General features: G+C 40.4%; 2 protein-coding genes across 4 annotated transcripts in view; both read left to right on the top strand.

Annotated features, from left to right (window-relative positions):
* The window catches only part of LOC125704515 (putative C-type lectin domain family 20 member A), a 56,330-nt gene that overhangs the window by 3,106 nt on the left and 27,216 nt on the right, over positions 1–26,008 (top strand). The window lies entirely within an intron of this gene.
* The window catches only part of LOC125705233 (macrophage mannose receptor 1-like), a 108,034-nt gene that overhangs the window by 70,905 nt on the left and 11,121 nt on the right, over positions 1–26,008 (top strand). The window lies entirely within an intron of this gene.

The following is a 26,008-nucleotide window of genomic DNA, read 5'->3' as shown; positions in this document are numbered from 1 at the left end:
ACCAAATAGTTACTTCAATACTATTTAAAATACTAGAACTTGTGGCCATAGGTGGAAAATAGTGGGACAACATTTTAAAATGGATTTGAGAAAGCACTTCTTTACACAGAGTGTTGTTAGAGTATGGAATAGTTTTTCTGTTAATGTAGCGCAAGCTAAAACCTTGAGTTCCTTTCAAGCAGAGCTAGATAAGACTTGAATAATTCTGAGCTATTAGCTGAATTCTTCCCAAGCAAACTTGATAGGGTGAATGGCCTCATCTCGTTTGTAAAGTTATGTGCTTTTGAAGGTCGTGATCAGTTTAACAGCAAATGGGCATAAATGTAACAGCATAATCCTGGCCAGTTACAAGACAGATCACCAGTCATTGAAGAACTTGAATTATCATTACCACACAAGCAACAAAAATCAACAAACAACCTTGATACAGAAAGGTGCTCAGAACTTATTTAAATGACTTCTGGGTTATTGCTGTTTCCTATGCTGTCCAAATCCACAGCTCCCACCTATGAAGACGGAATAAATGCTACCTGGAACTTCACCTTGATTAACCAACATATGAATTGGTCTGACACTCAGAGCTACTGCAGATACAATTACACAGACCTGGCCACTGTGAGGAATCAAGAAGATAATGATTTGATACAAACAATGGTTACAAATGGCACTTGGGCATGGATTGGGTTGTTCCAGGATACATGGGAATGGTCAGACCTGTCAAACTCCTCATTCCGTAACTGGAAAAATGCTGAAAATGATAATGAGAATAACGCATGTGCTTTAGCACAGGTCACCTGGCCTGGGACATGGGATATTACACCATGTGATGAAAAGCATCCATTCATATGCTATGATGGTGAGTAATGTAACTTTACTACAGCAGCTGATTCACACCTTTATTTAGCAACTTTAATTTATACTATTTTACAAATATTTTACACTTATATTTAGTATTATAAGTACACATAACACTGTGCAGTTGCATCAGAAAGTTTTTTTTTTCACTGTTTTGTGAATTTCACTCACTCTATCCTTCTGGTAATAAATTCCTTTCTCCAAGTTTCCAAATGTATATAAAAATGAATTAAAATGAATTATCATGACTTTCTTCTGAACCCAGATTTCTGACAATCATCTTACCTTCTGCCCCAGATAACCTGATCTTGGTAAATAGTAACGTGACCTGGAACAAAGCCCTGAATTACTGCAGAACGTACCATTCGGACCTGGTGTCTGTCGACAATGAGGAGATCCAGTACTGGGTCAGTAGGAGAGCTGAGAAGGCCTCCACTGATCATGTCTGGCTGGGGCTGCGCTTCTCCTGCTACCTGAACTTCTGGTTCTGGGTCAGTGCAGAAAATGTCTGCTACTAGAACTGGGAAACAAACAACATATCCAACAGTAACTTGTGTGGAACCACAGGGGCAGTACAATCTAAAGACCCACATTACTGGGTCAGCCTGCCTGAGACTAAGAAACTCAACTTCATCTGCTCCAAAAGTAAGGTTGATCCGCGAATGCAGTACGTGCAAGAATTGTTACAATGTCTAAACGAAAAACTGCACAGATGAAGTATTTGCTTCCTGTGTTTCTGCTGTAGGGGTTGAAACCCCAGCTCTTGATCTTCAGCACTGCAGATTCAGAATCATATATGATTAGAAGAGTGATTGTGTACAGGGAGTCAAATATCTGTCATTTCTTGTCATTGTTGCAATAAGAGTAGAAATAAACATCTGAAGAGAGGACCTCAGGTATTGTTGGACCTGACTAACCTGGGTCCTGCCTGAATAGGGGGGCTTCAAAAACCTCAGAAATAATTACATTTTGGTTTCTAACTTTAATACTTTCTGTATAAAAATGAATTATAACTTGCATGATAAGTTCTGTTTATCTACCTGCTTCCTGCCTCCACGTCCCTCCTTGTCTCCCTCCTCTGCCTCAACTGCAATAGTGGTTTGATCCCCCAGTGCACAGATCAATGTCCTGTTTGCATTTCAAGGTGGCATTAAATCCGCTCTACAGTGCAGCATGAACACCTGCCAAAACCACACGTTCTGCCGCCTCTAAAGGACTGGAATTCACCATGCTGTCCTCCATCTCCGGCAGCCACTAAGTGCACTTTCACTGTTACCGGCCATTTCCATGCAAACAAGTCAGAGGGGCGTGGATAATTTGCATGTGTTCTCAACATTTAGAGTCTACATTTAACACTGATGTTTAGCATTTACATCTAACGTATATATTTAACATTTAAAAGTATATTTTATGTTTACAAACAGTAAGTAATTTTACATATAGCAAATATTACACATTGGAAAAAGTTGTGATGCGCATTAGCACTGTTTATTTCTAGCTAAATGTAATAAAAGTTCACAAAATGTTGAAAGTAAAAAAAGTGCTGAGTAACTTTACAAACGGCACGCTGTAATAATATAACTTCTTAGACCCCTTGCAGAGTTCAGGCACTGGGAGGCCCCAGAGTGGTGAGCATGGCTTCTGTTGTACGGCTGGACAGTCCTGAATGGTTTGCTTCAGCACCTACTGTAGGTCTTCTGGTGTCAGCAGTATTTTTACTTTTGAAAGAGAATGTCACCTTCCAAGACATCGGCAAAGCAGATGACATGCTGTTCGAATTTGTGGCAAAGTGTCAGTTACTGTATGGGGAAGCATTTATGACATTCAGTCTTCTTCACCTGCTAACTCACTTTGCAAAGTCAGCGAAATTGTGGGCTCCACTCTGGGCACACTCTGCATTTGTGCCTGAGAATGCCAGTGGTGGTCTGTTGACACTGGAACAAAGTGTATAGCTCTGCAGATTGCGAACGAATTCCTGTTGCCCAGAAGAATACCACTCTTCACCACAAGCTATGGAGTTAGTGAGCAAGTGAAGGAGTTTTGTTCGGAACTGACAGATAACTCAAGAGTAAAGAGTTTCACAAAATATCAAGACACAACTGTTGTGGGTAATGGTGAGGTGACTGAGACAACAGGTGATAAGAAAAGTGCCTTCATTTCTACACAAAAACATGCACCAGCTGAAATAGTAATGCACAGGAGAATGGTGTGTAAAAGACTGGTTTATACCAGTAAAAGCTACTGTATAACCTTAGTAAGAGATGAAGGGACTGTTTTGAAAAGCAGTGATGGCGTTTATGGAGAAATTCAAAATATCATATCCTGCCTTTTTGAAGGGACTATAGAAATTGCTGTACTTTTCACAAAGCTTCATACACATGCATCCTTTCCTTTATCATAGGGTTATGGTTTTTGTCGCATATTAGACTTGTAAGTGGAAGCCTTTTTTCTCCAATGTGTATGATTTTAGTAGACAGGATAGAGCAGAAGTGCATGGTTTTTTAAAAACTATTCATTTATGACTTTCCCAGTGCACATGAGAGAGAGTAGTCTTCATTGGTGGCCATTCTGTAGCTTTAGCTGTAGTATCCTTAATAAACACCAGCTAACACTCTTACAGTACACAGTTGGGATGCTTGGTTTCCCCTTGAGAAAATGTGATGCCGATGTCACATCTTTATGTAAACACCAGGGCTCATATTCTTTACTGTATAGGAGCAGGATTTTTTGGTCCACATCTTGTCCACATACCAGTATTAGATGTCAGGTAGGGTAGAATATTTGTGTTAAAATGTTTTAGCTACAGTTGGTTGAAACTAAGGGTGTAAAAAGGTCCCTTTGTACACAAATATTATGCCCTGATAAGCAGCTTCTACTCAACCTGACATCTGGTGCCGATATTGGACATCACTTTGACCAAAACTGCACTAAACCAGTATCAAATAGTTTCATCCAACACATCAGTATCATCAGCCCAGTCATCCTCTCATACGATGCTGTAGGCAGGATGGGAAGGGAAGCACGGGAATCCAGGAATACAAACATATATATAAAATAATTATAAAACTCGGGATTTATTAAAGGGTTTGACACAATCGGGAGCACAGAGGAATATTAGTGGGGTTAAAACTTCAATGACAAGACTAGGGAAACACACTCAAACATGAACTTAAATGTACACGACTAATGAAACAAGAAACAGCTGGTAATTACCGGGAATCCACACGAGGTAGGTGAGGGGGCATGGCACATGGGAGGAGCAGCACGATCGGGGTGTGACACATCAAGTGTGTAGGAAGAGGATGGTAAGAAGTAAGCTTCTGCTCAAAGACCCTCTGTTCATGTGAAGCCTGAGAGGGCAACAGTGGATATAGAACTAGCACACACCACTGTTAAAATGCCAGGTTTTTGTGTTGTGAGCAAATGACATCGTGATAAATCATTTCAAAATTTTTTCCACCTTTAATGTAACCTACTCTGTAAAAAATGATTTGACTAATAAGTCATGGTAACATACTTCTTTCATTTGCTGCAACTTAAAACTGTAATTTATGCAATTTCAACTGAACTGTATGAGTTTTCAGTGTTACAACTCATGTTTTTAAGTTAGTACACTGAAATGTAAATTTGAAGATGCCAGATTAATTTAAAGCTGTAAATATGGCTGTTTAAAAGTGAACGTGTTAATCCGCCATACATTAAAATTTGGAGAATTGAAATATATTGCAGTTCTTTCCAGTAATATATAATATTTGACAGATAAATCAGATATATCACTGATACAGAATGTAAAGTGAAAGCAAACAGCGGATGAATAATTTTTCAGAGCGAGGTCATGAACGTGACCGCAATGCGTTCAGGTGAAAGACCAGAGGTGGGGTCTGATGTGATTTGAGGTGAGTGGATGCTTTTATCAGCGATTATAACTCAACCCGAACATTTAGTTAATCAGGATACCAATTTGTGATTATAAAGAAATAATATTCTATATGTAGTATTGTTTATGATTACTTAATGATTTTCTTTTAATTCAGTGCGTGTTCTCTTGGTTGAAGTGTGGCTAATCGCAGTTTGTAGGTCGCGTGGTTGGCATAAACCATTGTATGGTTGTAGGCTATTACAACTTTATCAGACATTATTGGTGAATACTGTTTGTGCTGGAACTGTTTGAGAGAGGATTTGCAATACATCACTTTTTTACATAATTAATTTGAACTTTTAGTTTAGGACACCGTTTAAAAATGGAAAACCGGGGTTCGCTTTAATTATAGACCCCGCGAATCTCAGAGTTTTTATATACGAGTGTATATATTTTAGACAGACTATCCAATGGACAATTGAATATTTCCTAACGACTGAAGACACTGATGGCAGCTTTAGGCTTGAGCACCACACCTCTGTACATTTTTTCGCGGGCTTTGTAAGTCAGCTTGTCAGCAGGTGACAAGCTAATTTACAAAGCTTGCAAAAAAAGTGTGCGCGGGTGCGGTGCTCGTGTCTAAAGCTGACAGTGTGGTCTAAGTCATTTGGAAATATTTTGTTTATTCAAAATCTGACATCGACAAAAACACTGTTCATCGGATAGCCTGCCCTCTTGTAGCTCTCCCTAACACATGGCCCTTAAAATGTCCGACGATCTTGTTCACCCCCTCCACACGAACCCCACCACTGAAAACGAATACCTTATCCGCAGCCTGTTTATTCCCGCCTAAATATCTCTACCCCAGTAAGTTGCTTGACTAGTGAATATTGTAATTATTTTAAAATGCATGCAGGATGACACTGACACTGAGTAACTCCTGCCTCATATCAACGCCCAATATTGTGGCGTTTTCAAAAATACGAAGCTTGGCCTGAGAGGCAGATTCATTTTACAAATTCGCTGATCCATAATTCAATAATGAGCTGTACAACTTGACTGACATCAAAGACCTTCCTATGGAGCGGGCAACATTAAAAGTATTGTTCACTGCTGATGCCTTTCTCTCAGATTCTACCTTGGACACTTGCAGCCCACCATCTGTCAGTAGTGGGGATTCTGGGGAATGGCCTGATCCCTTCTTGATTCCACAATTCTCACATGATGTGGAGCTTCAGCTGAAAGAAGCAAATTGTAAGTATGCAATGGATGGATCTGTGATGGTAATTCCTAAAGGTTTGAAGACCTTGACACACTTGCAGACAGTATGTCAAAGATTAGTGCCTATCCTCAGAAGCATCATTATGAGAGTGTAGCCAAAGCACTAGTGGAGAAGCATCCCTGTCTGAAAGAGCCAGGGTATGGAAAAGGATGGTACTCATGGTTTCACGGCCTGAAATTTAAGCTGGGAAACTATCGGCAAAAGTTAGCTGCAGCAGGATGTCCTGAGGTGGTAATCAACAAAAGATAAGGAGGAGATGCAAAGGGTAAACGTGTGAAGAAGTCAAAGAAGGGTGAAGTGAACTATTTGCCAGATCCACCTGAAGGACAGAGTAAAGAAAATGGAGAGGAAAAGCGGAAGAAGATGGTGGCTGAAATGCAAAAAAAAAGATCCTGATCCTCAGCTTGTGGATGAACTGACATTTTCACAATGCAGGCAAGAAATCATTGGAGAGCAGCCACTCCCTGCAGAGGTTCTTAGCAGAGGGCCAGCTCTCTTTCTTGAGAGACAGGTAAACAATCGCACAATTGTATATTAAGTCCACAATGAGATATGAAGTATGTTGTGTGCAAAATGCTGTATACTGTTTGTCATTTTCACAAATGTTCAGAATGTTTGGCTTTCGTGTATTTGCTGTGTCCCCAGGTTAGGGCAGAGTTCAAGAGAGTTGTCATTACAGACGTTCAAGCTTTTCTTGTACAACAACAACAACAAATTTATTTTTATATAGCGCATTATCACAACATTACATTGTCTCAAAGCGCTTTACAGTATCCTCACCCAAAGCCCCCAGTGAGTAAGCCATAGGCGACAGTGGCAAGGAAAAACTCCCTAGAAGGAAGAAACCTTGAGAGGGACCAGACTCAAAGGGGAAGCCCATCCTCCAGGGGCCGGCAGGGATAGTCAAATAGAGAGAGGAGAGCAAGGAAGATAAGCCAATGCCGAAGCCGAGTCTTCTTCCAATTGCCAGGCAACCAGAGGTAAGGCAGCGGGTCATACATGGAAGATCAGAACGGCGAGCTGGATGCAGGGACGTCACTGGTGGTGGTCGGGTGTGCTGGATATCTTGATAGATTGAGGTCTCCAGGCATCACCCCCAGGAGGAGTAGGGGAAATAAAATGTACAATTAGGCATAGTAGAGGAGGCTATTGGCAGTGCTAAAAGCTAGGTGAGTACAATATGAAGTGCAATCTGCAAGCTCCGGCAGATATGGCTATGGCAGCATCAGTAGGAGGGAGAGGCAAGTGGGAATGTCGGCATGGGGAGTCCCTGAAATGTCAGCACTCCAGTTCCACAAGAGATTGCAAAGCTAGAGTGACAGCACTGACAATCCAGTTCATCCAAAGCCAATGGCACCGATCCCCACACAGCTCTACACCTCACACTACAGGTCTGACTGGGAGTGAAGAGTTAGCTAGGGCTAGAACTAGTGTCCCTATACGCTAAACTAAACAGGTGTGTTTTTAGTCTGGACTTGAATATTGAGAGTGAACCTGAAACCTGCACATCCGGTGGAAGACCATTCCACAGCAGAGGAGCTTTGTAGGAGAAAGCTCTGCAGCCTGCCGTAGCTCTTTCTACCCTAGGCACTAACAGATATCCCATGGCTTGAGAGCGAAGCAAGCGTGGAGGGTTGTATGTGGTCAGCAGTTCACTAAGGTATTCTGGTGCAAGGCCATTTAGTGCTTTATAAGTTAATAGCAGTATTTTATAGTCAATTCGAGACTTAACTGGCAGCCAATGAAGAGAGGATAAGACCGGTGTAATATGATCAAATTTTTTAGTGTTTGTTAGAACTCTGGCTGCAGCATTCTGTACCATCTGAAGTTTATGCAAGGATCCAGACGGGCAACCCGATAGGAGGGCATTACAGTAATCCAGTCTGGAACTTACGAAGGCATGTATTAGTTTTTCTGCATCATTAAGTGAGAGCATCTTACGAAGCTTGGCTATGTTCCGTAGATGATAAAATGCAGTTCTAGTAATACTTCTTATGTGAGCATCAAAGCATAGATCTGAATCGACAAGAATGCCAAGATTTCTAACTACCATGTTAGGTTGTGTAGGAAGGTTACCAACGTTGAGGTGGTGGAACTTATTTCTAGCAGCCTTGGGACCAATTACCAGAACTTCTGTTTTTTCTGTGTTTAACATAAGGAAATTTTTTGCCATCCAGCACTGGATATCTAATAGACAGTCTTCTAACCGAGATAGCAGTGATATATCATCAGGGTTAACAGATATGTACAACTGTGTATCATCTGCATAACAATGAAACCCAATACCATGATTTCTAATAATGTTACCAAGAGGTAGCATGTATAGGGTAAACAGTAGCGGGCCCAGGACTGATCCCTGTGGGACACCATATTCAACTTTAGTGGCCTTGGATGATTCATTGTTCACATGTGCATACTGATAGCGATCAGACAAATATGAGCGGAACCAAGAGAGCGCTGTCCCTGTAATGCCAACTACACCTTCTAACCGGTCCAAGAGGATATTATGGTCCACAGTATCGAACGCTGCAGTTAAATCTAGCAATACCAACAGAGATACACAGCCACGGTCAGAAGCCACAAGTAGATCATTCATTACTTTGACTAGAGCAGTTTCTGTGCTATGGTTTTGTCTAAAGCCAGACTGATATAATTCATTGGCATTAGTTTTTTGTAGGAAAGAGGACAACTGACGAACTACAACCTTTTCCATGATCTTTGAAATGAAAGGAAGATTTGAGATAGGTCTATAGTTTCCTAAAACACTGGGTTCAAGATTTGGTTTCTTTAGGACGGGTCTGATAACAGCCATTTTAAAAGGTTTTGGAACATATCCAAGCCTAAGAGAAGAGTTTAACACATTTAACACGGTAGTGCCAATCTGTGGTGCAATTTCCTTGAAGAATTTTGTAGGAATTGGGTCTACAAGGCTAGTAGAGGATTTACAGGAGAAAATTAAGCTCAAAAGTTCTGAGTGTGTAATAGGAATGAATGATTCAAAGGTCTCATTGTTGGTAGGCATAAGACTAGCAGGAGGCAGGCAGCCGTAAGTAGGTAAAGGTGTGCACTGTATAGTCTGTCTAATTGTAGTTATCTTACCATTAAAAAAGGTAAGAAAGTCATCACTCTTAAGAGCTTGTGGGATTTGCAAGTTTAATGAGGAATTCTGTGTTATCCTAGACACGGATTCAAATAGGAATTTAGGATTGGTTTTGTTCATGTCTATTAATCTGGAGAGATACACAGACCGAGCAGTCACTAGTGCTTGTCTGTATTTAGAGAGGCTCTCTTTCCAGGCAGATTTGAAAACTTCCAGTTTAGTTGAGCGCCATTTTCGCTCTAGCTTGCGTGATGCCTGTTTGAGTTCACGTGTATTATCAGAGTACCAGGGGGCAGGTTTGTTATTGCTATGCTTTATACTCCTAAGTGGAGCCACAAGATCTAGAGTGCTGCGAAGGGATTTTTCCATGTTTGAAGTTGCCTGTTCAAGTTCATTTACACACGATGCTTCAGATGTAAGGCTAAAGGACTGTGGAAGTTGTTTCATAAATGTTGTTGTAGTTAGTGCCTTAATAGAACGTCTGATTCTATACTTTGGAGTGGTGGTCAACAGGAGGCTATACTGGATTTCAAATGTTAACAAGTAATGATCTGAGAGCAGAGGACTCTGTGGCATAATAGACACATGTTCTACCAGGATGCCATGACTAATGATCAAATCAAGGGTATGGTTACAGACATGAGTAGGCCCGACTACATTCTGACATACACCTACAGAGTCAAGAATAGCTGCAAACGCTGTTTTTAAAGGATCATTATCCTTCTCCATATGAATGTTAAAATCACCCACAATAACGGCTTTGTCAGTACTGACCACCAGGTTTGTTAAAAAATCAGCAAATTCCTTAAGAAAATCACTGTACGGCCCAGGCGGTCTATACACAATAACAATGGTGATTTGGGGTGATGAACTAGAAAGAGATGAGCCAGCAAGGCTAAGAACAAGAGTTTCAAATGTGCTGAAACTCACACCACATTTCTCAGACACTCCTAAGTTGGACTGAAAAATTGCAGCAACACCACCACCTTTGCGATTTGGTCGCGGGTTATGCTTATAACTGTATTCCGCTGGAGTAGATTCATTTAGTGCCATGAATTCATCTGGTTTAAGCCAGGTCTCAGTAAGGCACAGGGCACCAAGACTAAAATCAGTAATTGATGCCCTGGTCCCAAGACTGCTGGAGGTGTACAAAGCAGCAACCAAGTCTGGAAAGAAGCAGGCACTCAGACATTTTGGACTGTCTTGAGAAAGATGTAAGTGGAAGAGTTCATGAAATTTGAATGTGGCACTATTATGTTTGCTATAACATTTTATCTCTCCTGCTTAAGAAACAAGCTCCTGAGGTACAAATTGTAGAACAAGTTGGCAGGAAGGACATTAAAGATGAGTCAACTTCCTAATGTTTTCATTTTCATTTGCCTTTATTTAGATTCTAAAGAAAGTCTTTATTGCTGGTCTCATTTACATGGGCATTTTGGCATCGCTTGGGAAAAAAAATGTTTGGTGTAACGTTGAAAATAAAACTAAAAAGTATGATTTTGCGTCTGTTTCTTTTTTATCTATAATTTATAAGTTAAATCAATAAATACGCGAATGTAACCTTCACTAGAAAAATTATGCCCAGACCTAATTTAACTGAAATAAGCAAGTTGAAATCACTACTAGGGACAAGTTAACAGAAAGCATGTTAATAAGTTATCAATAATTTGGTCTTGTATTACTACAGTAAGTAACAACAAGTACTAATCAGTCACAGCGACTTAGAGAGAAATTTAAAGCTCAACTCCACTTACAATAATGAGTAGAAATAATTAGTATATTCAATTTGATTTTATTTGTAATTTTAAGGCAGCAATTGAACTTAAGTTTTTAAGTTGAAGCAGACAGAAATTATTTACAGTGTATAACATGTACAATTCAATTGAAAAACAAAGCTGTTAGGGGGTAAAATATATAAAAAAAATTATAACAATTAAGTGTTTGCATAAGTGTGCACACCCATACCCTAACATCTTATTGAAGCACCTTTTGATTGACCCCAAATAAAGTTCAGCTGTCCTAGTGATTTTCCTGACGTTTACTTATTTGCATCCTACACCAAAAGCCATGGTCTGCAGGGGACCAGTGCCTGAGATAACCTGTTTAAAGTGGTTATATACCAAACAACTAATCAATGCTGATTCTGCATGCCAGTATATGAAGGAGTGATGATAACACATGATTTGAATTGTTTAGATACAGCAATGCAGTGTTTTAAGCAGAGTGGATGGCATGCAGCAGATGAAGTAATGCTCAGTACAAACATGAGAGACTTAAGACTTGACTTGTGACCAAAGACTTGAGACTTGGACTTGCCCCTCAAAGACCTGAGACTTGGACTTGCCCCTCAAAGACTTGAGACTTGACTAGGACTAATAGGTTTTGGTGATTTGAGTGTTTAATAGCATTGTGAGCAGTGCATAGTTTGTGAAACAGAAGGTGCCAGAATGCAAAAGGCATATGAGAGCAGAGGTATAATGAGGTAGGCGCAGGTCCTAGAAAGCTTTTAAAGCACGGTGCTAAAAACATGACTTTTGAAGAATGAATCTAAACTAATGAAGGACGTGAAATTGTGTGAATATTGGTCTGTAAATTACAATGCATATTGTTACGTGGTTGCACTCATAATCAGACAGGCCTTGCGATGTGTTCCGGCAGGACCTGACATAGACTAAGCACTGATCTTGGGGTTAATTCAAGTTCAACTGGTGCTTTTATGAGTTGCCATGTTTAATACAGGATAGCCAGTGTTTTCTGAACCTGTCTGCCCTTTATGTGACCATCATGGTTGAATGATTAATTATTTCCTTGGTGTGGAATTCCCCGAGGTCATGTAGTCAACATTGCAGAAATAAAGGTTTCCTCTTTCCCAGTCCTCCCAGCCATGCAAATGCATGTTTAAAAAACTCTATAAGCGAACCAAATATGCAACAACATGTGTATTCTGTTTTAAATATATTATTCTGTGTCCTCCAAGAGGCATTCCAGAACATCCCATTTGATACTCTTATGTTCAGAGACATACAAGGAGTCAGTTTAACTGGAACAGATAAACAGAAACCCCCCAGATTCACAGAGCTCAGGTAACGGTATATATTTAATTCTTAAACCATCCTATTTTAAGACATTTTAATACAATTACAGTACAACTCTACTAAAGAATATTCTTATATTAACATTATTTAAATCTTAAATGTTCGTTTATTTCACACTTCTACACAAATTACAACTTTATATTTAAAGAATAATACAGAATGTGCTCCTTAGTAAAACATTTTTCTTAGTAAATATTTGTAGCAATTTGCATGGGCAATTTAGTAACAAATTTTGCAATTTGTTACTGTAAAGGTTATTCATCCTAAGCAGTATAGTTATATAAATTTTATATTATTTGTTTTCAGTATATTTCTAAAGTTATATATAGTTGTGCAGAGGATTGATTCCAGTTCACGCTCCATATGTGTGGAGTTTGCATGTTTTCAAAATTGACTATAGGTGTGAATGTGTGTTTGAATGTAAAGCAGGTGTATAAGAAAATGTTACAAATTTATAGACTACATTACAATATAATATTGCAACACCATCATCATCCTTATTATTACATGCTGCTTATGAATGTTCTATGAATGTGTTACAAATGCATTATGAAGATGCCAATAATGTAAAACGACCATATTCCTAAATATTTTGATGGTTAATTAATTATTTTAAAACGGGAGTCGAAAAAGACTCCCTACAAATGTAGCTATGCAAAATATTAATGTGCATGCACGTATGTGCTCAAATGTATGTTACATGATCAGTACCATAAACAATGTTTTTATGCAGCCCATCAGATCAGCATAATGGGTTGTAATGTGCTTCTTCTGCTGAAAATTCTACTAATTTCAGGTCAGTTTCTATCATTTCACTTGTATGGTGTCAAATCAGACTCACTGCAACCTGAATTTGAATGTGTTAACCTGAACTGGAATTTCATTATCTGAATAACAGAACCTAAATTTGAATACTGTATGTTTACCCGAACTTGAATCAAAGAACCCAAACTTGAATATGTTTATCTCAACTTAAAGATTAAAGATAAATTAAATAAAATAATAATAAAATTCAGTATCTTTAAATGTCTAAAATATCTAAAAATTAGATATACCGAATTTTAATTTGTTACACAAACGTGAAATCATATTGATTTTGTAGTAGTTCAGGTTGTAAAACTCAGCTATTGAAAATTTGAGTTATAAGATTCGGGTAAAGAAAAATTGGACTAAGAAATTCAGTTCCAGAAAAACAGGGGAAACATCTGCGATACTCAGAAAGTGCAAAAGAACATGGATCTAACTGAGCACAATCCTAGCTAATTGTAAGACAGGTCAGCAGTCATTAAAGAACTTGATTTTTTATAACCACACAAAGAAACAGAAATTACAGTTCGAATAATAAATTCAAATTTGGTTTCTTTAATTCAAGTTCAAGTAAACATATTCATGTTTAGGTTCTGGAATTCAGGTAATGAAATTCAAGTTCAGTTTGGCTAAATTAATTCAAATTCAGGTTGCAGTGAGTGGGATTTGATAACAAAAATATTTCTCATTTATGAAGATTGATGAAACAAAAGACAAAAATGTAAATTAAGATGATGAACTTACAAAAGCCTTTCTATTTTTCTATTTATGATCAATGTGTTCATTTGTTTCTGTTTGTCTGTGTGCATTTTTGTGCAGAGTTTCACAGTCACTGTTCATGCCTTTCACATCAGTACCATTTTGTAAACATAAAGCTGACCTGGACTGACGCCCAGGCTTACTGCAGACAGAACTACACTGACTTGGCTACCATTGACAATATGGAGGAAATGAAAAGACTAACTGAGTCTGTGGGCTCTGATTATACTGGGGAGGCTTGGATAGGACTGAAGAAAGGAACATCATGGAGATGGCATTGGTCCTCAGCAGAAGAAGAGACTGGGTACACCAACTGGGATACCAGTGAACCAAACAACCAGTATAATAATGAGCACTGTACTGAATTCCGAGACAATGGTGCATGGAATGATATTCCCTGTTCATCACAGAGGTATTTCATTTGTTATACTGGTGAGTAACATTAAATAGCTTTTTAATGACAAATGGAACATGTCTTTTAAAGTATACTATCCATTGATGACTTACTCCACAATAGATTTGCCAGATAAAAAGGACTACACCGTAAGTAAGAGTAAATTCTGTTTTGGGTATTAGATTACATTATATTGAACTGAATTAGATTAGATTAGATTAGATTAGATTAAATTAGATTAGATGAGATGAATTAATTGATGTCAGAGGGAAATTATTGTGCACATAGGATGAAATATGTGGAGCACAGATGAACAGACATGCAGTGCCAAACAGGCAAGGTGCAAAGACACTACACCATGTAAACAAGAAAACATAGTGCAAAAAAAGGAGAAAAAAGTACGCAGTACACAAATAGAATACTGAAGACAAAAACAGAAAATTATACAGTATTAATGAAATAAATGTTAGGAAAAAATAATAATAAGCTACTGGACGGCAATGTGCAATTAAAAAACAGACGACACCAGCCACCAGCCTTTTGCTGTTGCCAAGATGGCTGCTTCCTGACTGTGTTATGGCTGGCATTCTCTTCTTTGATACTGTCTCTAATGGGTCCAGAGTCAGTCTTCTTGCCTCAGTCTTTTTGCCTGAACTGAAGCCACTACATACTGAAGCCAGTATGTAGATAAAATTAGCTCAGATAAGTTGTGTTAAGACCAATATATAGGAAAATTGATTATTATTTGTTGATCGATTAGTATTATTACGGAAGCCCTGAAGCACAAAACACACAAAGTCACCCACGACGTTTGAAAAACTATATAATTTACAACATCCTAATAACTTACAGCAGATGGCTCACAACCATCAAAGGCTTTTGCTTTCAATGTGTGTAGTCACATCTAATAATATCCATTTTCTCTTTGGATCGTCTGCTTGCATTTGGTACCTACAATAAATATGTATCTTTGGATTAATTATTTACAACTGTTGACCTATAAGTAACAAGCCTGTGATGATCAGTAGGTACATACCCTTTCCGTTTTCAGTGCTGCATATGTTGTAGTGTATTCGTATTTGCTGGTGTGTTTCTTGTATTTGCTGGCAGGTTTTTGTATTTGCTTGTGTATTTTTGTATTTGCAGGCATGTTTTGGAATTTGTTGATGTGTTTTGCCCTTAAACGCTTCTATAATTATTACTCCACTATTATGCTTGAATGTTCTGTTTCTCCACTAAAGTATATGACAAAATGCCTAGTTAAGTTCAGGGGAGATTTAGCTCCCAATTGCGAATGGGATTCACTAATTTACCATATCACTACGTACCTGGGTTAGTGTTAGCTTAGTGTATTTTGTTTGGTTACTTGTGGTTAAGATTAGGGCTGGGTAGGGGTTAAGATTGTCATGTTCGGATTAAAGATTTCCCCATAGAAATGAATGAAGAGTCCTCACAAAGATATAATTACAAATGTGTGTGTGTGTGTATATGCATGTGATCCTATACATGTCATCAACACCCTGGGGTTGATTCCATCAGGCCTCACAGCCATGCCTGAGCAGAGTTGCCTCACCTGGTCAGTCTCACAGACTTTGCTCAGTGGGGGTGGAGAGTATGGGTCGGGTGTCAATGGGACCTGGGGGGCAATGGAGGGAATAGAGAGCAGAACTGGCTCGTGAGAATCAAATTTGTTGAAAAAAGATTCAGCTGATTAGTCCCACTTTTAGCTCCTCTGCAATGTTACCAGCTTACTTGTAGCCGGTGATGGTCCTCATCCCATTCCACACTTTCTTTGTGCTGTTCTGTTGTAGCTTATGCTACAGCTTCTCCCTGCAGTAGTTTTTATCCTGGCAGAGTTGAATTTTCAGTTTCACCTGCTCCCATTAGAGCTCCTCCTGGTCTCCAGACCTGTATACCCTATTCTTAAGAAGGTACTTCATGTTCTTTGTGATACATTGTTTGTTTTTATGGGGACTGTGTTCTCCACACAAAAGCAGATGTAGTCCTTGATCCACACGGGGTAGATGAGGAGTCATGGCACAAGGGAGGATCGGACGAGCGGGTCATGACAGAACCCCCCCCAAAGGCATGAACGTCTGGGCGCGCCTAAGAGGAACAAAGAATGAGACCAAGGACATGGGACCTGTAAAACAAAAGCAAAACATCAATGGGGCACTGGGAATAAGACAGACACACAGAACAGACACAAAGACAGCAACCCAGACAACATCTGACAAACAACGGGAAAAGCAAACAGGCACAGGGGCAACAAAAAAGAGAAACACAGGGGGAACACCAATGGGAAGAATGATGGGGCCAGGAGTGAATGAAGGAGAAATGGGAGGATGAGGAGCAGACACAGGGGGCACAAAGGTAGAGGGCAAGAAGGCAAAGGGCAGGGGGAAATGAGGAGCTGGATGGAACCCCAGCAGGTGAGGCCAGAGCTGAAGTGACCCTCAACGAGCGTGAGGGAGAAGCAGGAGGGAACGTTGAAGGGGGGGTAAGAAGGTGGAGGGACCAATGAAGAGGGCGAGGAGGAAGATGAAGGGGACACAGGCAGTGGGAAAGAGGGACCTGAAGCCGCAGTAGACAAAGGCACAGGCGAATGACAAGTCGGAGATGGAGGACCCGCATGCAACCAATGAGGCGTTGGAGGTGGGACTGCGGCCGGCCAGCGAGGCGCCGTAGGCGGAACTGAAGGCGAACCCCGAGCTGAAGCCAGGGGGACCGCAAGTGATTGCCGAGTCGAAGCCAGGGAGACCAAAGGCGTCCCCTCCCCCGACGGGACACAGAGAGCCGAGGTCCTGGCCGTTATCTACCACATTGGGGTGGTGGCAGGGTAGGGATGCTTTCCTGGAGAGGGTCCCCGGGGAAGGTCTCAGGGAAAGCCCGAGAGGATCCCACTCCAACTCCTCTTCTGAAGATTAGGAAGGGAAGGCAGTCAGAAGGGCCAAGTCTTCTGGGGCTCAGTTGGGCCTCTCGGGGATAAGGTCTGGAGGTAGCAAGGCTGAAACAGGAACCATGGGGAGATGATTCCCTCTTCGGGGAAGACGCCATGGGGAACGGAACTAGGACCGCCGGCATAGGAACCATGGGGAGATGATGCCCCTCTAGGGAAGACGCCACAGGGAGCGGAACTAGGACCCCCAGGCATAGGAACCATGGGGAGATGATGCCCCAGTAGGGAAGATGCCACGGGAAGCGGACCTAGGACCGCCGGCATAGGAACCATGGGGAGATGCTGCACCTCTGGAGCAGGCGCCACGGGGTGCGGAGCTGGGATTGCCGGCACAGGAACAACGGAGAGATGACGCTGAACAGGAACTGCCGGCACAGGAACCTCAGGTGGTAGAATAAGAACCGCTGGGACAGGAACCACGGGTGGTGAAACAGGAACCGCCAGCAGAGGAACCACGGGTGGTGCTGCAGAAACTGCCGGCACAGGAACCATAGGAGGCACTGCAGGAATCGCCGGTACAGGAACTGTCAATGTAAGGGACCTGGGGATCCGTGAGATGGCATCCCCAAGTGTCTTGGCCCCTTTATGGGCCAAACGGGTATCCCTAAAGGTACGGGCTTCGGGTAAACTAGCGGGAGAAGCGACAACGCTGCAGGCTTTGGGTGCTCTTGTGGAGGCAGCAGCTTCTGGCGCCGACAAAATAAACGTTGCCAGCTTGAGTGACTGGAGGGGCTCCTATCGATTCACCCCTGGGGAGATAACGGGTATTGCGGTGGTCAACAAAACCTAAATTATGGAGTTTTTACATTTTACATTTTAATTTACATTAAATGTCAGAGAGTGAGATTTATTCAGGATGGGGCACTGTGTGAATAAATGGGTTAGGACACTGTACCTGTGATCAGAAGGTCACTATTTCCCATATTTGGTAGAATGATTTCACCATTGAGCCACTGAAACAGACCCTTAACCTTAAATTAATCCAGGGACTGTCTGATCCTGTGTTTTCAAAAAATGTATGTAACTTTGAATAAAACCATCTGCTAAGCATTTTAGAAGTAAATGACTTCTGGCTTATTGCTGTTTCTTCTGCTGTTTACATCAAATCCACAGCTCGCACCATTGAACACGGAATAAAAGCTACCTGGAACTTCACCATGATTAACCAACATATGAATTGGGCTGATGCTCAGAGCTACTGCAGACAGAGTTACACAGACCTGGCCACTGTGAGGAATCAAGAAGATAATAACTTGATACATAAGATGCTTACAAGTGGCACTTGGGCATGGATTGGCCTGTTCCAGGACACATGGGAATGGTCAGACCTGTCAAACTCCTCATTCCTTAACTGGAAACATGGCCAAAATGATAATGTGGGCAACACATGTGCTTTAGCTCAGGTCACCTGGCCTGGGACATGGGATATGACACCATGTGCTGAAAAGCATCCATTCATATGCTATGATGGTGAGTAATGTAACTTTTCTGAGAGGAGTGAGCAATTCTCATACTTATCTAACATTATTATTTGATAATACTTAAAAAACATACTACACCTATACTTATGTTTAGTGCTACTGTGTAAGTTACAATTCCTGCGGACAGGTACATACATGTATAGTACTACGGAGTTGCAACAGAAAGTTGTTTTGCCTTTGTTTTGCAAATTTCTCTCCCTCTCCCCACCTGGAAATAAATTCCATTCTGCAAATTGCCAAATGTCATCTCCTGAAGCCAATTCTAACAATTACCTTGCCCTTCTGCCCCAGATAACCTGATCTTGATAAATAGTAACATGACCTGGAAGGAAGCCCTGAATTACTGCAGAATGAACTATTTGGACCTGGTGTCTGTCCACAATGAGGAGATCCAGTACTGGGTCAGTAGGTTGGCTGAGGACGCCTCCACTGATCATGTCTGGCTGGGGCTGCGCTTCTCCTGCTCCCTGAAATTCTGGGTCTGGGTCAGTACAGAAAATGTCAGCTACCAGAACTGGGCCCCAAACAACACTGACTTCTGTGGAAACACAGCAGCAGTACAATCTACAAACCCACATTACTGGATCAGCCTGCCTATGTCTGAGAAGCTTAACTTCATCTGCTCCAAATGTCCAAGTAAGGCTGATTCACGACCACAGTACTGGTAGAATAAGTACTTGAGACAGTACTTGGATTAAAACTCCTTATATGTATTTGTCTGTTGTTCTGCTTCTGAATTTCAGTCCCTCTATCAATCTACTAACAAATTCCTGTTTTCCAAATTCCAGATTTTCCAATTGTGACTGCCTTTTATTTGATAATGATGTGGCATGCAGCGTGATCTCCAAACAATAATAATGCACACCTTTACATATTTAGGAATCTAATTTGCTTTTTATCCATTAATTATATTTCTATGATTGTCATATGCAGGCTCACAGGGGAACACAGTCCCTCCTGAAAGCTCTGGGTGCCTGCCAGGTAATAACCCATATCGGGGTGTAACAGACCATGATGCTTGTGATATGTGTTATATGGAGTGATTTGATTATATTTACCCCAGAAGGATAAGCGGTTTGGAAAATGGATGGACGGATGGATGATTATATTTAGATTTAAAGGTTTTTAATCTTTAGGTGATAGCAGAAGAGAGCGATGATGAGGGATACAGGGAATGTTCTTCTTCCCACATTCGAAGAACAAAAGCTCAGATACCCAAAAACAGCATGCAGAGATCGAAAACATGCGTACTAATGCTTCAGGTTGAGATAAGCAAAAATGAAGGCACCAGATGTCTCTAAATTAATGAACAAGTGTATGTGCATGGTTTCTGAAAATAATTGACATAGTATATTTTGCCTATAATTAATGTTTAAATGAATTAATATATTTATAAATGACTATTTGACATCAAAATAATTTGACATAATTGAAGACACTAGTCAGTAAGAGATCGTGCAGGACTGGATGTCATTTAAGGACACAGACACACCATTCTGTTACCTCTCCGGTAAACTGATTGCTTACAACATAATCTAGGCTCAAGCTCTTATGAATTATCTACCTCATTGTATGATTCTTTTGACAAAAGCATCTGCTAAATGAATGTTGTACAATATACTAAGTTACACATACTGCACGGGATGTTCTTCCTTCCAGATTTTATGCAAAAAAAGCATATTTTTATCCAAAACGGCATTCAGAAATAGAAAACATGCTTACTCACAGTATAGGATCAGATAAGCAAAGGTACCAGATATCTGTACTGTAAATCAGGGGTGGGGAACCTGATCCATGGAGAGCCGGTGTGGGTGTGGCTGTTTGGGATGGCCTCTCAGTCAGCCAGTAACAGCGGGTCCCCAGGACTGTAGTTGAGAACCACTACTTTATTATTGGCTGATTGAGAGGCCATCCCACTAATCCACACCCACACCAGCCCTCCATGGATCACGTTGGTCACCCCTGCTCTGAATCGAAGAATGTGCACCTGGATGGTTTAGTTTTAAAAAAATAATTGACACAGTACATTTTGATAATGATTAATGGTTAAATGAATGCTTATGTTTAAAAATTACTATCAAAATAATTTGATTACACATTTATATAGAACTGGATGTGACCAGTGTGCTGACTTCTTCTGTTGCCCAGCTCCCACAGGAAAGAGAACAGTGGTGAGACTGACTGTCAGTACTGATGGAGACATAAAGGATCCTGCATTCAGCAGCCATCTGTTAACGCAGGTCAGTTCAGTTCTCTTGCACATGGGGAGCAACACAGTTGCCAATGGATGCTCAAGGAAATATTCCGTTGTGTTATTATCTAGCTAAAGGCGAAACTGAGCAGTGCAGGCATGTCAGAAGGCACTGAATTATCCTGGAGGACTCAACCTGATGGCCAAATATTCCATCTAAAGGACTAAAGAGCATAAATGACAAGGTAATGAATTTGCAACATCTAGCTATTGAAAGTATAAGTAAAGACATCTTCACTATTGAGTAAATACATCTTCAGTAATGTTGTAATTCTTATTCCACTGTGTGACAGAGTATATTGTATTACATTCATTTAGTAGATACTTTTGTCCAAAGGGTCATACAGTGATGTAGATCATTCATAATGCTTGAGTCTACATTCTGTCATGAGCAATCAGATAATGGGAGAGGTAACAGAATGGTGTATCTGTGTGTTTGTGCTTTACAGGTGTCTGTGAATTTGGAAGAGATTAACCCTCAGTCTGCCTGGAACTGTAGTTGTATCTGTGGGCCAATCTGCCCAATACGCATTCATTTGCAAATGATGCAAAGAAATTTCAGCTTTAGTGCCCTCATGATAATGCAAGCTTACAACATGTTAGGGGTTGCCTATCTTTCTGCATCTGCATGAGATAAACTTTCATTTGTGCTGACCATGAAACAGATAATTGCTTATTCCATTTCAAACCTCATAGTGCTTCCTCATTTTCTTAGTGTGTTTGTTTAATAGATGATAAACATTTGTTCCCTCACGATTCCAGGGTTGTGGGTTTGACTCTGCCCCCCAACTTCTGTATTTGTGAAGCTTGGATGTTTTCATGGCATTTGCATGCAGACCTGGATTGAGTACAAAGTTCAAAACCACAAAAACTAAGCTGTGCTGTTGTGAAGAATAGACAGAGTTAGCAGTGATGTTGTTTGTCAAAAGAAAATACAAGGTGATATGCAGATTAATGACCCATTTTTCAGTTTACATAAATACTGTGACTGTAACGTCTTTTAATTCCTGGAATGTATTTTATGAAAATATTTATTTCACGAGGATTCAGCCGGAATGCTTCAGGATGATATCCCATCATTAATGTAGAGTAAGTCTGGTTTCTTCTGTCTTTCGGTTGCACATCTGGACTGCATACAATTCAAAATCAGAAGAACACAGTGAAGATTTTGCAAAGGCTATCAGCATGACCTCAGTAGATGCCTTCAGCTTCCCTTTCCCTCACTGAGTTTGCTTTACTGTGATCAGGCTCTGCTGAGGTGAAGTCTTACATTAGCAGAGTTGCCTTTCACTGAGCACCAGGGTGTGAAGGTTAGTGAAGGTTTCTCCCAGAATGCATTTCTCTTGAAAGACACACAGTAATGAGTCAGGCCCACAATTCTATGGGCATTTTTTATTCATGCACATGGGAATCCACACTGCCAGTTATTGCTTCTGTACTGAGGAGCCTGATGGAGCAAATAACTGATATGGTAAACTGGTGTTGTCATGTCAGGGTACCGCCACAAGGTGGCAGGTAAGACACAGGATAAGACGTTGAGCCAGGCAGCCTACCAGATAGATGGGTATAAGTGAGACAGGGCTGATTTACATTCCTAGTTGGTCTTCCATCCAAGTACTGGCCAGGCCCATAATACACCTTAGGTGGATTATATAGTCTGAAATGCAGGTGTTGGTTGAATTTCATTTCCATTCTTTTCCCTCAGCATAGGGCTGTAAAATGAAGCCCAGCTCAGTGGCCTCAGCCTATTTGATATGAAAAAGGGTCATCTATGCACATTTTATTCAGGGATTGACATAACTAGTATGCAAGGACGCATTCACCTTTCAAAGCGATATGTGTGGCAATCGATTGTTGTGAATGCGTACATATTTTATGTGATTTTGCGCCTATAGGAAAAGAAATTATCGTGCATTTTAACCTTAACAGTCGTACTTAATTTGTGGTACAGAGGTTAAAATGCACGGTAATTTCTTGTCATATCAAATGACACGTACGTATTTGTGCTGTTACACTACTCGATTGCTGCGCGTACCGCTTTTAAAGGTGAATGCCTACATGCGTACCAGTTATGTCAATCTCTGATTATATGCAAATCACATAGAACCAGTAATCATTATGAAAATTTGAGTGCTGAGTGGACAAATGAGAAAGTGTGTGTGTGTGTGTTCCCTCTGATGAGCTGGTATCACATCCCGGATGTCCCCAGTCAGGTGTACTATGCTTCCTGGGTACAATCCAGGCTAATAGTTATCCTGGTTACCCTATATTGGATAATTGAAACTCTGCTTCACCTGTTGTATTAAAGAAACCCCCACTCATGTACACATCTGTCAAGCAGTGTTTTCAACTTGACGTGAAGTGTAATGTTCATACATTGACTTACTTTATATGAGATATGAAGAAAAAGTTAAATTGTGACCAGCTGAATAATGAATAGTTTTGGCACATATGTCTTGGCTATTGTGACAGGCTGTAATAGAATACATAATAGTATATCACAAATAAAGTACATCTCAGTGATGAAAAATTTCAGAAATTACTGTAAAATTTGTCGTCCCAATAAAAATCCGCTACAGATACAAATTTCTTCAAAGTTGATAGATGGATGAATGGAAGACGTCTGCATCTGGCATCTAGCTTCATCTCAGTGTGGTGGTTTCTGGAATCCCATTTCCTTCTCATCTGACAGACAGGCGGCAGATTCAGGGTCCTCTTATTTTCCTTCCCTCCAATGTTGTCACTATAGTAAGTCTCTTACTCATATTTTACATCTGTACTTTGGCAACTTACTATTTTTATTACACTCATAGTCTCACACAGTACAAATTAAAAGTCATTATCAATTATTTGTCAGAAAATCTTAAAAACAAAACAAAAATGCCAACAGGAAAAAATATGTGCATGTTTCATTTTTAATAAAGGCCAGTGTATTTTTATAAACACAAAATTTGTATGTGTAAAACTGCATCTCTATTCCTCTTTGCATTTACTTATAAAATTATAATGCAAAACGACATAGATGTAACAAGATGTTTTCATATGGGGGATAGTTAATTTGCATGAATGTACTGTGACAGGGCAGCCTACTGGGAATCCACTGTGCACCAGCACCTGCAAGGGAATACTGGAGGCAGACCACCATAAAGGGACTGTCACCTTACAGACCCCTATTCAATAGCGTTGCTTCAATAAACCACAGCCCCCAGGAGGCATTTGCCTGCACGCTTGTGTCATGAATCCCCTTACTTACTTGACTGCTATAAATAAATTCTTTTGACTTATGTTACATATATAATATATATATATATATATGGTACCTTCAGAGCGGACAGAACAACTGAGTCCGGTAAGAAGCGGGTGGGAGGACTGTGTGTGCTTGCAAACAACAAATTCTGCACTAACGCCACAGTTAAAGACATTCAGCTGTCCGGACATAGACTACTTGATGGTACAATGTAGACCGTTCTACTTGCCGAGAGAGTTCACGTCGGTCGTTATAACCGCGGTTTATATGCCGCCACAGGCTAATGTTAAGCTAGGGATGGAGGAGTTACAACACTCCATTAATCAACAGCTTAAGGCGCACCCAGACTGTGTTAGCATTGCAGTGGTCCACTTTAACCACGCAAATCTGAAGTCTCTCCTGCCCGGAATATACAAAAACCTGAGCTTTACGACGAGAGAAAATAACATTCTGGACCAAGTCTACACCAACATTCCAAGGCCTACAAAGCCACCCCTATGCCACACCTTGGACTTCCAGACCATCTCTCTCAGCAGCTGAGGCAATGGTGTGACAGCAATAACCTGTCTTCTATGCATTTCTATGCTTAGGGCCGGTCATTAAGCACACACTACCTCGGACTGACATATTGTATACATTGTACTCAGACACTCATACTGTGATAGGATGGCTGTCTCTTTGTGTGTTGTTCTTATTTCTCTTGTTTATTACTCGTATGCTGCTAAACAGAGCTGCTAAACGGTTATTCACTGTAATAGTGACAATAAAGATCTATCTTATCTTATCTAACATTGAGATACATCTACATCACAAAGCTTCTGTTCCTAGTGATGAAGTGGGGGAAATACCTCCTGGGATCTCTAATCAAACACTGGCAGACTGACACAGTGACTGTCTGACAATCTTCAGTGATGCCATCTGCGAGTAGCATTTCATAGGTTTTCTGTTTCCAGGAGAAAAAATACTCTGGAAAAGGATCGAGGTGGGTATATGTGGATCGACTCCATATTCTGGTGGAAACTGTGCCTTGTAACAATATAGTTTGCGCCAGTAATCCCAACATCCCACTCCTTCTCGGATGTTAAGCGCTGTCTCTATAGTCCATGAAGGAATTCAATAAAGTGTTGGATGTTTTATGCCCCAGGCATTGGGATGTATTCCAGAACACCAGTGTCTGATGTCGTAATATTTGCACCTGTCTGTCTTAATACCTGGATTGTTTCCCTGTGTGGGATGACATTCCTCTCATGTTATCCTGTTTAGGAAATACTGAAGCTGGCTTTGACCCCCTGGATCCCTTCCCATGCATAAGTGTGGGTGTATTCCTGTTTATTATGGTGCATTCATATACATGACTGAAAGACAAAGAGAATCGTATTATGACACTGAGGTCAGGCAATAGAAACGTACATTATTCACATACTGGCATGACTTGTATCACACTGCCATTTAAATTACCTGTAAATTAATGTGTATATTCAAGTATTCATGTAGTAAATACTGTGTTGTCCCATGTTCTGTAAATGCTGAGTGTAGATTTTACCATGGTGTGAGTGTGGTTGCATAATGTACCCTGAATGTGATTATTGTGCAAATTGTCAACTTTCCTTGTCTTTGCCACTGCTGGTTGTCCCTAGCAGTGCATTATTAATAAATGCGATAATAATAAATGCAAACTCCTTGGTTTTTATAAATGAGCTTGGCTGTATTGTTTTATTTTAGAGATTGACATCAGCTACAGTGGCAAGAAAAAGTTTGTGAACCTTTTGGAATTTAATGGTTTTCTGCATTAATTTGTCATAAAATGTGATCTGCTCTTCATTTAAGTCAAAGGTATTGAGAAATATAATGTGGGTATAATAATATCTTTTATTGAGAGAAATCATAAAAAAACTAATAGTGCTAGTGGGAAAAGTAAG

This window comes from Brienomyrus brachyistius, chromosome 12 (genome assembly GCF_023856365.1).
Source record: "Brienomyrus brachyistius isolate T26 chromosome 12, BBRACH_0.4, whole genome shotgun sequence".
NCBI lineage: Eukaryota > Metazoa > Chordata > Actinopteri > Osteoglossiformes > Mormyridae > Brienomyrus > Brienomyrus brachyistius.
This window is presented reverse-complemented; position numbering and strand designations above follow the sequence as displayed.